The 17,307-nt window shown below is 29.7% G+C and overlaps 1 long non-coding RNA gene across 1 annotated transcript in view; it reads right to left on the bottom strand.

Moving 5' to 3' along the window:
- Positions 1-3,386: 3,386 nt before the first annotated feature.
- The window catches only part of LOC147815930 (uncharacterized), a 30,166-nt gene continuing 16,245 nt past the window's right edge, over positions 3,387-17,307 (bottom strand). The window contains exon 2 of the long non-coding RNA XR_015431460.1: positions 3,387-7,342. This is a non-coding gene — a long non-coding RNA (uncharacterized LOC147815930). The remainder of the gene's footprint in view (positions 7,343-17,307) is intronic.

Here is a 17,307-nt window from a genome sequence, read left to right as displayed (position 1 = left end):
ATTTAATTATTAAATTTTATTTCATTTTTAAAATAAAATTTTTGCCAGTTTTAGAATTAAATACCACAACATAAAGTGTTCACGCGTCTTGCCTTGATAGTTAAAACATCTCGTCTCATCCAAAAATAAGCAAAAAATGCCATTGTTCTCCTACCACTATTTTATTTTATTACTACGACCAATGAATTAAAGAAAAATAATTTTAGGAAACATTTTTTATTAATCTTATTTTTAAAATATCAATGAGTAATTTGTTGATTGAGAAAGACTCACGATATGTGATAGTATCGTTGTCAATAATCCTAAAGATATTTTAGTGTTCCATAAACTTGTTGACAATAATACAATTTTGAATAATCATTGCCAATAATATTAGCGATATCATCGTTGTTAACTTTTTATACACGATAGTTATCGCAATGCATGCATTCACAATTAAGGAGGATATATTATAAAATATCGTTATTGCGATAATTAAAAAATATCGGTATTTCACGAAATATATATTCCAGCTCTAGAGAGCTCTTTGAAACTGAACGCGACACATTAAAGGAAGTTTCAATGAATCGAAAGAAAATCAACGATTATATATGTCAATATTCATCACGATATAATCGTGATTTTTAAAAAAGCATCAATGTCTTATGATATATCTCCCCTCAGTTCGAAGGGGATATTAAAAACCACTAGAGATATTGAAAATAGATACAAGAAGTTCAAAAAAGTTTCACTGAAGGGAATGAAAAATCGAAATTTATCGATATCGATAGTCAATAACCATCACGTTATCATCGTTGTCGATAATTGTGAACGTTAATTTATCGCAAGATAAGTTATTCTCAATATATCGTATTCTAAAATATCGTTATCGTGATGTTTACAAACATAGATGCTTTCCGATATATCGCCAAGCTCCATGAGGAGTCTTTAACTTCAAGAGCATCTTAAATATGAATGCAAAAAGCTTTAAGAAGTTTCATTGACGAAGTAATTTCTCTCAACTGTGTGTGTGTCATCCTCCAGTCTTTATAAATAACCCAATTGGATAATTCTGCAAGGTCGATTCCTACAATGGTAGCGATGAATGGGCTGTTGCTATTTCTTTTTTCCTTCCTGTTCGAAATAATCAGGAAATAGAAGACACCCCTTTTCCGGCGGAAGTTGTAAATTTCTCCTCTTACAAGTCCAATTTCATATCTAACATTTAAAAAATAATTTTTTAAAAAAAAATTATTTCATTTCTTAAAGGTTTGAACACAGTATTAAAGGCCATTCTTACTTAAATCAATTAAGCTAGATTTATGCACTTATAATAACATTTATTTATGGCTGTTATAATTAATATCAAAAATGTCAATTTTTGTAATAATACTTAAATTATGATTCAATAATAGTCTATTTTTACTCTAAAATTGTTATTACAGGATGACCTAAAATTTACGGTAATTTGAAAACTCAACTTCAAGGAAAACTATAAAAATGTAGTTTGCTGCGTTTTGTTTAGTAAACTGGAATAATTATTCTCCTCCCCCCAATATTGTTGACACTGTTACAAAATTTATCAAAAAACGGTGCTATTGAATTAAAAACAATTTTCTATCGGTTGATAACAGACCATTCCGATTTAAATACTTGCACAGCTAATTTTGTCCTCAGACTGCTTCCTGCTATATCATTGTTGTTACAAATTGTTGTCGAATTCGAAAACATTGTTTTATAGTTTTTCTCAATTAACAGCACCATCTACCGACAAACTTATGAAAAAAGTTATAATCAGGGTATGTATAAAATATCTTGTTTCCTTAGCAGAAGGCAACAAATTATACACATCATAATACATTATCCAACCACGACCAAGCACCTAGCTTCGTTTTTCACTGGTGGCCATGATAGGAATACTAAGTAAGTTTCACCCTGCCAGATGACGGGGACTGCGCCTGAGCTGGAAATTTAAGTTTTCATTTCCTAGCCAGAGGCCGGTGACTTAACTTAGTATCTACTTTTTCCTGAAACCCGATGAGTCGGTCACCAATAGTTTCCTTTCATTTAATAGCAACTTTTTTTGCTTTGATTAAATTATATTTTTTAAAAAAACAACAACTTCATATTGTAAATTATCTACGGTTATAAAAAGTTATTCCAACAATAAAGGTAGTGTAAATATATGATAAAATTCAGTTAAACACACTCACTTAAAAGAACTTTTTATTAAAATTATTCGGGGGGGGGAATACATTTCAAATTTGAAATACGTGAATTGTTTAAGAACTCTGCCTTCCACATGAATTTTTCCATCACATATTGATGAATTCTGAAGGATCAAAATTTTGAATTGGAGAAATATGACATTTTAATGAAAATTCAGTTTTCCAGAGTATCTTTCAGCATTGTTGTACTTCTTTTACCATTAAGTAATTTAAAGAAAAACAAATATGGGAAAAAGTGTCCCGTTGTTTAATAAATTTAAGTCGCCACTTTATTTTGTTGACTCGCCACGTGGCGAGTCGCTGTTTTCAGGTCTAGTTAGTACCCCCTCTCCTCCAACTCCCACACCACAGGCTTTAACGCGTTAGTTTTCAATATAAGAACATGATGTCAACTCATTCTACAAAATCATTAAATGAACGAATTTTCAATAGAAAAAAAATGCTTTTAAAACAGGTTGTTTTCAATACTTTAAAAAAATAATTATGCTAAGTTGTATAATAATTTAAATTAAAAAAATAACACATTTTTATTTTATGGAGAAAAAAAAAAGATTAATTATTTCAAGCATATGACCCTAAGTTTAGGGTGAAAAAATATTTAAATAGAATTTAAAAGAAACTGATGCCAAATGAAATATTCTGATATATCTACCGCCCATTACAGCAGATAAATTACATTACCCATACAAGCGTAAATGAAGGAAAATATTTCGTAAACACGTTTTTAATATTTCTTCTAATATTTTATATGCATATTGTAAATATTTATTATTAAAAACTTTCATACTAAAATAAGTTCAATAAGTTTACACAGATAACCAAAAGTTTTAGGAGCGAAATTGTTTAAATAGAATTTATAGATAACTAATGCAGAATGAAATAAATGGTTCTGATGATATATCTACCACTCATTAGAGCAGACGATGAAATTTTGTCAGAGCATAAAATGCCGTATATTTTTTTCTCTTTATTTATTTATTTAACGCCACTGCCTTCAACCTCATTGGTCATAAATCTCCATTCTCACGGATGACGTCACGAGACGGTCGTCGGGCGCCAAGGGTAGTGGCATCGTCTGCACCCAGGCAGGGCGTAGACCTCGACTCACGTGACCCTTCACAAGCCTTTGCTTTCTACGGCTAAAGACCTAATGTTACACTTAAGAGAATTTTTTCCCCCTTTATTATTGCAAACTTATATAAAATTATCTTATTTAAATGCCAATGTAGCTAATTTTGTTTTGTTTGGAATGTTTTTTTCTCTCTTCTCTTCTGCTGACACTATCGTTTGCGCAATGGGAATAAAAACTCGCCGAAGAATGTCGCGCTAAATTGAAATGTCGTCCTTCTCTTTATTGCCTGGTGTAAATGCTTTTGTTATCTTCTCGCAATGCTGTGGAACTTCTCGTTAAAAGTATTAAATTGTACGATTTATTATTCTTTTCTTTAAATTCCTCTGATCAGCTGCCAAATACTTCAACATTCCTGAAATTAAAAATACAAAGCGAAAAAAGAAGTCGGTAGCTCAACAGGTTTACTTGGACATATTTTTCTCTCCACAGTATTAAAGTAAATATTTTTTCTTAAAACGATAAGTTGTCAAGTCGCAAGTAGCGACGCACTGCATCACTGAAAAATTCATAAATTGTAGCATCCAATTTAAATTATTTACTCTCTTCTTTAAATTTCTCTGACCGGCTGTAAAAATTGTCAACATCTTTAAACTTAAAAATACAAAGAAAAAAAGAAAGTGATAGCTTATCAGATTTACGTGGATAGAGTTTTTTTCTGCATAGTTAAAAAGTTAAGATAGGTCCTTAAGAGTGATAAGGTGTGTGCGTAATTTAGCTTAGAAATGTGTAATTTAGCTTAGAAAGATTTATTAATTATAGTTTTTTAGTTTATACATTTGTGCTGCGAATGTATGGTAAAAGTATTTAACTGGGTAATTTATTATTCTTTTCTTAAAACTCCTCAAATGTGCATTCAAATTCTTTAAACAGTCTTGAGGTAGAAAACGCAAACCAGGAAGAAAAGAAAAACAATTAACTTAAAAAGATTTATTATTTACTGTCACTAATTTATACAATTTCGCTGCGAATGTCTGGTAAAATTATTTGTCTGTGCAATTTATTTTTCTCTTCTTTAAAATTCCCCACGTGCATCCAAATACTTTAAACAATCCTGAAGTACAAATACAAGCCGAAAAAAATAATTAACTTAGGAAAATGTGTTAATTCTAATTTATACATTTTTGCTGTGAATGATTGATAAAGTAAATTTAACTGAGCAATTTATTATTCTCTCCTTTAAACTTGTCAAATAATTATCCAAATATTTTAAAACAACCCTTAAAAGTTAAAAATAAAAACCGGAAAAAAAAACATTTTGGAAATATTTATTAATTATAATCTCAAATTTATACATTTTTGCAGTGAATGTCTCGTAAAAAAGTATTTAATTATGCAATTTATTTATCTCCTTTTTAATACGTTGAATGCCATGGGGGTCACCGGTGACCTGCGAAGCCATGATTTTTAGAAACACATAATTCGAGTAAATTTTTAATTTTTTTACATTATTATCGTTACAAAATAGGTTGAAAGAAATTAATGCAATATAGAACACACAAAAATAGTTTTATTTATAGACACAGAGATGCCAACTTCGGACATCGAATAAATATTTCCAAGTGGTAGTTTATTAATTGTGATTCTTGGTTTAATAAATTCGATTTAGTAGACTTTTATCCACCACTATTTCTAAACAATTCGTAGGCTTATATAATTCACTACTTTTTTTCAGATATATAATGCTAAACCTTTATAAAACTAGTAAAATCTGTCTAATATTTGTAAGTTTAGTTTGTAGTTATTTACCGTTTTGCCAGACGAGGAAGCCATGTAAAATTAAAGAGGCATTCAACGTGTTAATTATAATAAATTATGCAATTTATTTATTTTCCTCTAATATACAACTCAATACTTTCAACATTCTTAAAATTAAAAATACAAAGCGAAAAAAAGTGAGTGGTGCTCTACAAAATCTCATTGATGTATTTGTTTTTATAATAGTAAAGCAAATATCAATACTTGTATATGGAGTCGAATCATCGTAACTTTAACTGGTTTAAATACAGGTTTTTAATTTATTATTAGAGTTAGGCAGAAAGTAAGACAAATATCATGATAAATAAATATTCATCATTTTGAGGGAAAGAGAAGAGTTAAATGGGAAAGTTATGGTGACAGGGAAATCATCAAAATTTAAAGTACAAAAAATAAATACAAGGTTCATATGGTCCTTAAAAATTTTAAATAGTAGTAGCAGAAGTAAAAAAAAAAAATGTATATTAATAACTTCGTATTTAACACCACGCTTAAAATTGCAAAATTAATATATAAATAGTTAAGTTATCATTATCATACAATTAAAAAAAATAATAGTAAATTTGAAAATGTAGCTTCGTACAAAATAATAAATTCAAACACGTATCATTCCTTGCAGTGAACGTGAATTAAAGCAAAATAAACTAATACAAAATCCTTGCCGGGGAAAAACTGCATTATTTTTGTTGTTAACTACAATTACTCTGTTACAAATACAGTTAACTACAGTAACAACTCCTTTTTTTTAAATGTAATAATTACAAACTACTTTCCAAACGTGGTCACTGTTTTCAGAAGACGAACTTTGTTTGGGAATTTAATTTACACGTGCGGTGAAAATGGTTTTGAATTTAAAAAAAAATTGGCTTATCTATGGTGAATTCAAATTTCTTGTTATGCAAGTTCATTTTTATTGAGAAATTATACATGAGAGATAATTAATAAATATTCACTCCTGTTTACAAGAGCCAACTTTAAAGCATTATTTAGGAATTTGTTCTATTGATCTTCCAACTTTTTACGACTTTCTCGACATCGAATTATTAATTCTAGAAACACTAGGAAATTATCAAATTTTTGAAAATTTTTTTTTGCTCTTTAATTTTCTAAAATAAATAAAATACATTGAAAATAACAGAGAAAATAAGTTCCCTTCCATCGAAATAACATCAATAATATACGACTTCAATAAAATTTAATTTTGTCAAAAACCGATTTCGCTCAAATTTTTTAAATTTTGCCATGCAAATTTACATACTTGAAAATGATGTAAAAAATTGCATCCCTTGCAATTCAAATTTTTTCGATTTTTATTAAATAAAATAACAAAAAATAATAAATATTTAAAAATTTATTTTTTGCACGGAATTATCGATATGAATTTTCGAGTAATCGAATTTTCAAGTTTTTCAATTCAAGTAATAGGCTCTTGAAATATGGCGATATACCGCCAAAAGTAAAATTAATATTAAGGGGTGTAAACTTTGGATCGCTCTCCTGATCAAACAATGGGAACCCTATTTTCCAGAGTGCAGCTACCCCCTAAATTTTGGGGGTCATAAATCAAAATCCGGAGGAAAAAAAGTACGTTTATCCAGAAAAAGTACGTTTTTGTGTCTGATTTCGTAACTTAAAATATCGTTTGCACTAATTAATTAGCATATGAGGTCACCCACTCGAACCATTAAGATTGAAATGTGAAGATCCTATCATTAGATCAAAAGTTATTCATGGTAATCTGTTTTCTTTCCGCAATTGAAGTTGTGAAGCCACTAATATTCCGTAATGGCTAGTTTAAATATTAGTACAAATAATATTTTTAAACGCTCGCATTTTCATCGCCTTCATTGACGGTCATACGATGAATTGTACTAAAAAAAATTTAAAATATTAGCTGCTCATGAACCTTGTTTCTTTACTAAACTAACTATAAAAGTAGTTGTCGGAAATCGCTACAAGCTACAACTTTTATTAGGAAAAAAATACTCACACTAAACTACTAACTACGGAAAAAAGTGACTACTTACAGTAGTTTCGCTGTTAGTAGTGCGTTACCTCCGACCACTGCACAACATACACAAAAATAAAACTAGTTTAAAAATTTTAAATAAGAATCAAAAAAAGTACCTACAGCAATTTTCAATCTACTACTCATGTTCATTCATAGTTAATTTCAACATCTGTAGAACGCTGTCGTCACTAAAATGGCCCATCTATTGGGAAGTCAACAATAAAATCACATCCAAATCTGTAACACAAAATAAGAGCATTAGATCATATCCGCGAAATTTATTGGAAGAATTTATTGATTTTAATCGTAATCGAATACTTAATCATCGTAACTGACAGTTTATGCTTTTTTTGTTTTTTTAAACGAGTTTTTTTTCCCAGTAGCAATGAAATGACAATTGAATTTGTTCAACTCATTTTTCTTTTGTCTACATAGAAAAATTAATACAACTTGATTAACTGGTCATTTAATACATAGCTGCCAACTTATACTCTCAGTGAGAGAATTATTCTTGTTAATTTAGGTTTGAATGTATTATTTTTTTTTTCTTAAAAGAAATTGTTTTACTTAACATGACAAATCAATAATTGAAACATATATGGAAAAAAAAATCTATTAATTAGGCAATTAAATCATTAAGTTTTGGGCAGGCTGCTTAATTTTTATGCTAGTTTTGCCTATTTTATTATTTTACAATCACAAAGCGATATCTTTCAAGGACTATACAAATTTGCAGCTAGGTTTACATACATATAGATGTTTAAGCCATTTATATGAGATTTTGTCGTAGGATACAAAATATCTAAATAAATTTTTTTTTTTGTATGCCTGTTTTAAGGCAGTGGGGGTGCGATTGTTCCTGTTTTTCAGTGGCGCCATCTATGGCCAGGAATTCGACTTCTGCCATGCCATTCACACAACCACAACCCATTTATAGGGCGGGTCACATTCACACACAAAGCAGAAAGAAACATCCATGCCTTGCTCGGGATTCGAACCCAGGACCTTTCTGATGCAAGGACAGTTCCCAGCCCCCTACACACGCCGGTCGGCCTAAATAACATTAACAGAATCGATGATCAAATAATTAAAGTTAGGATAAATATAAAATTATTTTTTTCCAGTGAAGGTATTTAAAAAAAGCCTGCTTTTTGATACTCAAATTTTATTTTTAGTGTCTTTTAAAGAAGCTTAGATCAGGAAGTGGCAAAAATTTTCGATTGTTGATAGCTTTTTCCTCCGCCATTTAAACGATTGCGATTTGTATAGTCAACAGATCAAAACTTCAGTTGAAATTTTCGAATTTGTACAAATAGATGAAATTTCTGTTGAAATTCAGTTAAAATTTAAATTTAAAAAAATGGACAATAATTTCAATTAACGATAAATTCTATTTGAAAATAAGGGGTGGATTTTGAAAATCAATAAAAAAAAGAAAGGAAAAGTATGGCTTGTTTCATTATGCTTGGGAAACGACGTATTATCCCACCAAATTGCATTTTTAGTTAGACATCCCGCCAGTAGCTGGAGCTGCAGAATACTGTACACTGCTGTATTCCAGATGGTGATACTCCTAAACGATGAATATCCTCTATTGTAGAGCGTAACTTATCATTAAAATCCTTCACAAGCTTTTGTTAACCTTATTGCGTGGTAAAATCTCGCATTAAATATCTCTGTAATTCTCATATGCCTACAGCGCCACCTATTGGTGGGTGGTTTATTAATTGTGCAATTTGATGGAATGAAATTTTCTAGCTTACCTTAGTAACCTTAAGCAAGTTACCTTAAAACATACATTTTTATCCCTCGCAATTCTTTTTTATATTTTTTATCGATTTTCAAAATTCATCAGTCATTTTTGGGTCACTTGATTTTTAAGTTTTATTAGTACAGGTTTTGAAAAATTGAAATTTCTATTAACATTCAGCATAAAGCTCTAGATTTTCATTTAAACATTCGAATCAGAAAAATATCAAAATTCAGATTAATAATAAGTTTCCAGGCGATTAAAAAAAAAATTCTGGGTGTTGTGGTCAGGAAACGATTGATTAGATGATTCATCTGATACATACCCAGAGGAGATTTTGGAACTTAAGTTAGTCAGAAAGTGTTCGGAGTTTTAACTTACGATAAATTCTGCTTCGAGAAACATTTTTAAGACATTGCTCGACTAAGTAGATAAATAATCAAAGTAACATTTTGTGAATTTCATTAAATGATCTTTGAATCTTATGCTTTGACTGTAGGAAATCTAAAAATCCTTAACACCATTTAAGCTTTAAGACATAGCATTCACGTGCTTGGCGTTTTAATTTGCTGCCTAAACACAGATTTCCTTAAAAAATAACTCGTGGTATTTTTATAACCAAATGCACTTAGATCTTTCTTCCACTCCAAAAATGCCCATATACTGCCAGTGGAATTTTTCATCCACTGAAATCTTCAGAATGAAAATTTCACGTATGCCTTTTATCCATTCAGCTCTTCAATTTATATTTGGTACGGAATTCCGGTAAAGATTTTAAGCTCTCTAACTACTCAGAAAAAAAGTTAAACTTTCGATTACAAGATTCCAGTCTCACAGATATCTAAACTAAATGATAAAAATGCTGTAAGGAGATTTAATGATCGTGCAAAAAAATTCATAAGAGTTAGCAAAATTCACCAAATTCTGCTTATTTTAATTTTTTATTTATTACTACTGTAAATATTTCGAGGTTTTCAAATGAAATAAAATCTTCTGTCAATGCTTTGTAAACCGGAAGGAACAGAGAGAAGTGACAGGCGATTTCTCCCCTCATCGCCAAAATACCCCCACAGTCTGAGCATAAGAGATGGGGTAGTACGAGTAGTGTCAGGTAGTTTTTTTACCTGCACCTATCATCCAGCAACAGTGAAAACACATTTACGGAAATAGCAAACGGCGTCTGGTTGCTCCTCAGCAAATTCTAACTTCTTTTTATTCGAGAGTAGCTCAATTTTCTTTCGAGAAACATTATTCAGAAGCCCTAACCTCTGTAAACCCTAAAATTGTGCTTTTGTCCGTGTTTTTAAAAAATATGTTCTGGTCAAACGCACGAATAATTTTTTGTTCGGTTTTAAAATAAAATGGTTTTTTATAGAAAACCATACTTATTATATACAGCTTTCTGTGTTTGCAGTATTTTCTTCCGCAAAAATTTCTAAATTCACTAAAATGATAACGTTAGAATTTTTACTTACTAATCTTGTCATTCTGACATAACTGCATTTTTTTTTTTTTTTTTTGGTAAATGCTAGTGAAATAAATGTTAAAAAATCATTTGTAGGCAAAAAAAAAAAAATTTTTTTTTTTACCAGAGCATAACCTTGACACCATAATTTACAGAGTAAACCTGCAGCGCTATTTTTATTTAACATGTTGTAAAATTTTCAAAGGTAAGTTCTTATCTTAAACACTACACGATGCTTAAATTAAAGCTGAATTTTATACTATACAAAAAATTGGAATAAAATTCTTATGCAATTAATCACGAAATACGAAAAAAAAACTAAACTTTTTATTTTTTTGCCGTGTTTTCTCAATCTAGTATAGTGATTTTTATTAGACATAAGTTTAGAGATGTTTTAAAAAATCCTCAGCAATTTTCCTTCATACGTTTGTTTGCGTTTTCAAAAGAAAAAGAAAACTTATGAAAAATAATCTGCAGATCCTGTAATAATCTGCAGCCCTCGCTGTCGTGCTGGAAGGTTTCTGCTACCAAGAGTATAATCAACCATTGATATAAACGTTTAGTTGATTCACAAATAGTGCTGATTTCGATATCAGAATTTGCAGAATCAATCTGCAGCACATAGCAGAATTTACAGAATCAATCTGCAGCACATAGCAGAATTTACAGGATCAATCTACAGCACCTGACAGAATTTACAGCCTCAATCTGCAGCACATAGCAGAATTTACAGAATACATCTGCAGCACTTAGCAGAATTCAGCATAACCACACCATGATGCGATAATCAACCATTGATATAAAAGTTTAGTTGATTCATGTATAGTGCTGATTTCGATAGCAGAATTTACAGAATCAATCTGCAGCCTTTAGAAGAATGTACAGGATCAATCTACAGCACTTAGCAGAATTTATAGAAACCATCTGCAGCCCTTAGCAGAACTTACAGAATACGTCTGCAGAACTTAGTAGAATGTACAGAAGCCATCCATAACACTTAACAGAATCAATCTACAACACTATCTTCAAAATTTTAAATATGACTGAAACTTCAACGCAAACAGACAGAGATTATTATTGCAAAAATTAAGCTTAATCTAATGCATATTCAACACAATTTGCAAATATCAAATATAATAAAGTTGTGCACAAAAATTTTATAAAATTAAAATTTAATTTGAGTTTACAATCATACTTTAGTTTTGGCTTAATAAAGTAACCAGAACGGAAGAAAAACTTGCAGATGATAGTTATGAAACAAAATCTTTTTTATTTTAAAGGAAGAAAGTAACAGAATTGAACTTAATGGTGTTCAGAGCTGTGCTTATTTAAAGTTTTTTTTAAATAAAACATTTATATTACTTTGCAGACAAATAAAACAATAACCAAAAAAATCAACTTTAGATGTCTTTTATCGTATCAAATTTAAAAAAGGAAAACTATTCCTAAATTTTCAATCTATGAATATAGAAAAATCTTTTCTTTTTCGTTTTATATTTAATTTTTACTTGTTATCTGTCTTTCTTATTAAAAAATTTTAAATTTTTTTCCTTCATTTTTTTTATGTATCTAAAATAAAAAATAATCTAAAGCGCCGTTTTGGAAAGTTTCTGACACCAGGATGGTGATTAAAATGATTCCCAATTAAATTTATAAATCCACGAATAAATTGAAAAGCATAACTTTTGCTATAACTTTAAATACGAAAACAAAATCTACCAAAAAAACCCGAAAGAATGAGCAGCTAGGATATGATTATTAAATTTATCCATTCCGAATTTCTTTTTAAAAAAAATTTAAATGACTTAAAATAAGTGTGAAATAATCTTTTTTACATAAAGATGTATTTTCATGAGTCTTGGCGAGTTATTTTTAGCCATCTTTTTATCTTGTTAGACATACTTATGTTAAGGGAATACGGAGCACAAAAATTTGGAAAACTTAAGAAATTGTTTTTTGTTTTCTTTAAAATGGAGAAAAAATTATTTTTGTATCTGATTAAACATATGATAATATTTTAGTTTTTTCTTCCCACAGCATTTTGACTCACGATGAAAACTCGAATGCTGAATGCTTCCCTGCTAAATCAGTATTTTTCAACTAAAAACGATCCATCTAAAAAACTAAAAAAAGATAACTATAGCTATCTTTTTCAGTCTTTTTTTTTAGTTATACACGTTAGATATTTTACTTTAAAGTGACATCAAGAAATTTGAAATTTCGTTTTTAAATTTCAAACGTAAATTTTTTTCAACACTAAAAAATTAAAATATAAAATTTTAAATTTAGAAATATTTCATAAATGTTAATAGCAAAGAGCATCCATTATAAAGAGGTACTGAAAACAAATTGGAGACAGAAAACAGAAAAAAAAAGATACATGGTTTGTAATTAAAAACATCACTTTTTTGAACAAATTCTGTGCACTTTTTAACCATTTTCACATTATGGGAACATGTGCTTTCAAAAAAGATAGTAAGTGGTAATTTAATTATCTCATTACTTGCATTCATTTAGTGAAATCAAGGCTTCTGTATACCCATAATAGAGATAATTTTATACCAATTTCTAAAATCAATTTAAAACTATTTTTTTTAAACTAAAAGTGATAGTTAATAATAGAAAACGGTTTCGTTTAAGCACAAATGTCCTGTCAACTTTTTCATAACAGCTGTTTTCTCATCATTATAAACACTGATACAACAATGGCACAAAAAATTAGATGAATTTTTAAAAAGATTTAAAAAAAATTCTGTTCTCTGCCTCCTAAAGCAGAGGTTGGTAAACAATGGTCAATGAACGATTTTCTTTTTTTATTTTTTTGTGGGCTGCAGACTAGAAAAATTCACTTTGATCAGGTATGTAGCAGAGGAACACCCAAAATTTTTACCATTAAATCCCATTTTAGTGACAATTTTTAGTTTTTTTTTCTTCATTGTTTATGATTACCCTTTATTTATTGCAAAACTTACTTATTTCTGTTTTGTTCTTTCTGTATAAATATTTTTTTCACTTTTAAAAAAAAAAGTTAAAAAGTAGATTTTAAGAAATCACTAACTAAAATTAAACGTGTTTGTAGCGATAGAAAATAGATCAATAAGTAATTAATATATAACAGCCACTATTGTATTTAATTTAGCTTTAATGATTTTTATGGTACAATTTATGCCATTTATCAAATAATAAGTCAACTACTGCAAGATAAATTCGATTATTTTAAAAAGCGCGGCCTTCCGTAAAGCGGCCCCCGCATCAAAATGCTTACCCATGTTTTAATGGGGGGGGGAGATAGCTAAGTAACCAAGTGACATAAACCACATGAAATTTCCCTTACGTATTAATTCAATTTAAAGAAAAAGAAAAACAATGATGCTTCCTCGGGTCTTATTAATCTTGTCCAGTCATTCCATTAAATAAAAAAACTTTCTGATGAACATTTTTGAATAGTTTTTTTTTTTATCAGTATTAAGTGTCCGGCAACCCTTAAAGGGTCAGTGTCCCTTAGCAGGAGGCGGCGCCGCTCATCCGAGTTTCGGCCATTCCAGACTAGGGCGCCCCCGAGTTTCTCCCACAAATTTATTTATGACTTTCCACAACTCTTTCACACTGTTTCGTCTGGGACCCACAGCTTCCTGTTTAGGCACACTTCCGGATACACCCCCTCACCCACTTTCCCCTTCTAAACAATCTTACGTAACATAAACTAATACTATTTGGTTTCAAAGATGGAAAAGAATGCAGGGTTAGATTATAAAAACTCACTATCCCACAGTGAAAAAATTTGTATCACGTGGTTTAATCTGTTTTATTACACTTTTGATATTGTAAGTAAGTTTATTGTTTATAATTTCATACGGAGTATTATTAGTAGTATTTTTTTGAATTTGAGCCTATTTTTTTAAATCTTAGGGGAGCCGAATTTGAAAGGCAATTTTACAGACACCGGAAATTTTATCTAGGCAATTGATTCCCAATTTTCTCCGACTATGGAACCCTGAATGATCAACCTTCTTTCGGCGGAACTCCAACTATATAAATAAAGTATAAAAAAGACAATTGTAAAAATATTAACCAATAAAAGACTATGTTATTTTGAAAACATTTAATCAGTGTTGCCAGATTGGGCTACAAGTAGCGGATTGGGCTACTTTTAAAATTCCCCGCTACTGAAAATTGAATTTTCGCTACTTGCTACTTTTTGGGCTACTTATTATTTTTCGAACGCTACAAATCTTAAATATGCGCTACTTCTTTTCCTTACTGAAATATATATATATATTTTAATTTTTTCCCTTCCCATTATAAAATGATTCTGAAAGTTTGCAGCTTCTTTACCATTTTTAAAAAGGACATTTTTGTTGCTGTTGAAAACGTTCTCGCTTCAGTTTTGGATTCTTATTGATATGTTTTACTGATGGAGTCTATAATCTTTCCATGTTTAAGTTTCAAATCGTAGACTCGGGAAATCGCAAAGATATATATGGAAAAATGCACGGAGAGTATGATGGGGAAAATGCTTTTTAACTCCAACTATTATTAATCGTTTATCTTCTGGAGAAAAAAAAATCACGTTACTCGCTTTGAAACTCAGAAAAATTAAATCCAAAGTCATTAAACCTGATGAATGAAAATAGTTGTGAATGACAATGAGTTTCCAAAAAATATCGTACTGTTAAATGCTTTTTTGTGAATTCATTTCACTTTTGTAAATCACTATCTATTCACAGTTGCACGAAAAATAGGAAAATTTTTATATCTCTCTAGAGCTTAGATTTGCCCGTTGTAAATGATGAAATTATTTTTTTTAAAAATAAGCTATAATATGTATTGCTATGGTTACAGTTATTATTTTTCACCTCATTTTGCCAAATATGCAATAAATAAATGAAACAAATAAAAATGAAGTTTTGGATAGTTATCATATTAAAATAAAATTCGTATTACCAAACGCAAATGATAATCAGAATTGGCATCAGGGAGAACGACATGAAGAAATATTTCATAGAAGGCCAAGGCCCACCCAATGATGACGATGAAACGCAAAAGATGGATTTTGTTTTTCAAACAAAAATATATACTATGAAATTTCAAATTATAAATAAAATTATAACTATAACAAATATAACAAACTTATAATTATAACAAACAATTAACTATAACAATGAAATTATGAATAAAAATAACTAAGTTAATTGAAACATAATGCACTTAGGGATCAGGAAAATTGAATAACGACAATTTTTTTAATTCGAAAATGTCAACATTTTAAACCTTTCGAAACATTTATAGTAATTATAAAATAACTAGGAAAGATAATTACTTTAAATGATAAACACGGTAATGTATATGCTGTGTGTTATAAAAGGAGTTTAGAAAATTATTAAAGCTACTACAGTGAAACTAGCGTAAACTGATCAGAAGTGGAACTACAATTTGATGGTTTTATAAGAGAAGTCATTTTATAAAAATGATAATAAATTGTTTTTACCAGTTTTGCACTTGATCATCAAAATCTTAGATGGGTGATTAACTTATAGAGATGGTCAACTTAACATGTTTCACTGTGCAAGTAAAGTAAGCACAGCAACTAAGCGAGCTGCGAGAAAAGAAAATATTTACGAGCATTTAGTGCAAATCTATCTTTTTATCATTGTTTTTTTTAAACTTTGCAACAGATGTTACGGCTACTATAAATGAAAAAAAAATTAGTTAAAAATATTTGTTGCTTCGTAGACGCTTTAAAATACTGTTTCATACGAGGCCCAAATCAAAATATTCATTTGTTCACTAAATTACTATCAAAACTATTCTCAATCGAGTTTGAAACAATTATTGATGCTGTTACAAAGAAAAGCAAAGTCATATTTCTCATCTGCGAGCTGAATGTTTGTACTTTGTATTGTTTCGAACTTCAGAGCAGCAATGATCAAATAAATTATTTTGCTTATCAAAAAAAGATTTTTTGCCCTTTATTTTGAAATACACACAGATGTAGGCCCATGAAGTTGAACTTTTCTGAATTTCTTGTTGGAGTTTGGGTCCTAGTTAGGTCTTATTTTTAATTTCCTCGAAACGCGAGATAATTTTTATTTAAAAAAAATTAGCCAGTGAGAGCATTTTTATGTGCGAGTAATTAAGGTTCTTGAGGTTGGGGAACGAAGCGAGCTGAGATCGAAACCTCTTAGTATTCTTATGCAGCTCAAAGACCGCACCAACATTAAAATATCGAAGACAGTTCCTACTGATTTTTACACATAAAAAAGCTTGAAAAAAACGAGCTATCCAATGTTATTATAACTTTAGTGTTTTCTGGCAAACGGCGCTGTTTTACAGAAATATAGCCAAATAAATTCGAGCACCCAAAACATGGCAAACTTTACACTTTATTTATGATGTGATATTAATTTTGTTAATATATATATATATATATATATATATATATATATATATATATATATATATATATATATATATATATATATATATATATATATATATATATATATATATATATATATATATGTATATTTGGGCTACAAAATGTTCGAATCCGCTACTTTTGGAGCTCCCATTCGCTACTTTTTAATCTTAAGTTCTGGCAACACTGCATTTAATAAGAGAAATTGCTTGCCGTGGGGGCTCAGGGGATAGAGCTTCGACTTCGAATGGCGTGAACCGGGTTCGAATCCCAGCAATGGCTGGTCGAATCCCAGCAATGGCTGGTCGATACGAATTCCGAACCCGGCTCGAACAGTGTTGACGCAAAATATCTTCATTGGTAGACGGATCATGGGTTCCCGCTGGAATTGAAAATTTTAAAAAGTGGTATAAAAAATAAAGCAAATACCGATATTTTAATTTCTGTGTAACCACCACAAAAAAATTGCTTTCCAAAGAATGTATGTATATATGCATGCAAATTTCAGCTTCTGAACCACTTAGCGATAAAGTGGTATATTATAATAAGAAATATCTTCTGGCATTAAC

Source organism: Parasteatoda tepidariorum, chromosome 2 (genome assembly GCF_982258835.1).
Source record: "Parasteatoda tepidariorum strain Cologne lab strain chromosome 2, Ptep-v5.0, whole genome shotgun sequence".
Classification (NCBI taxonomy): Eukaryota; Metazoa; Arthropoda; class Arachnida; order Araneae; family Theridiidae; genus Parasteatoda; species Parasteatoda tepidariorum.
The sequence above is the reverse complement of the archived record's forward strand: the minus strand, read 5'-3'. Positions and strand labels throughout refer to the sequence as shown.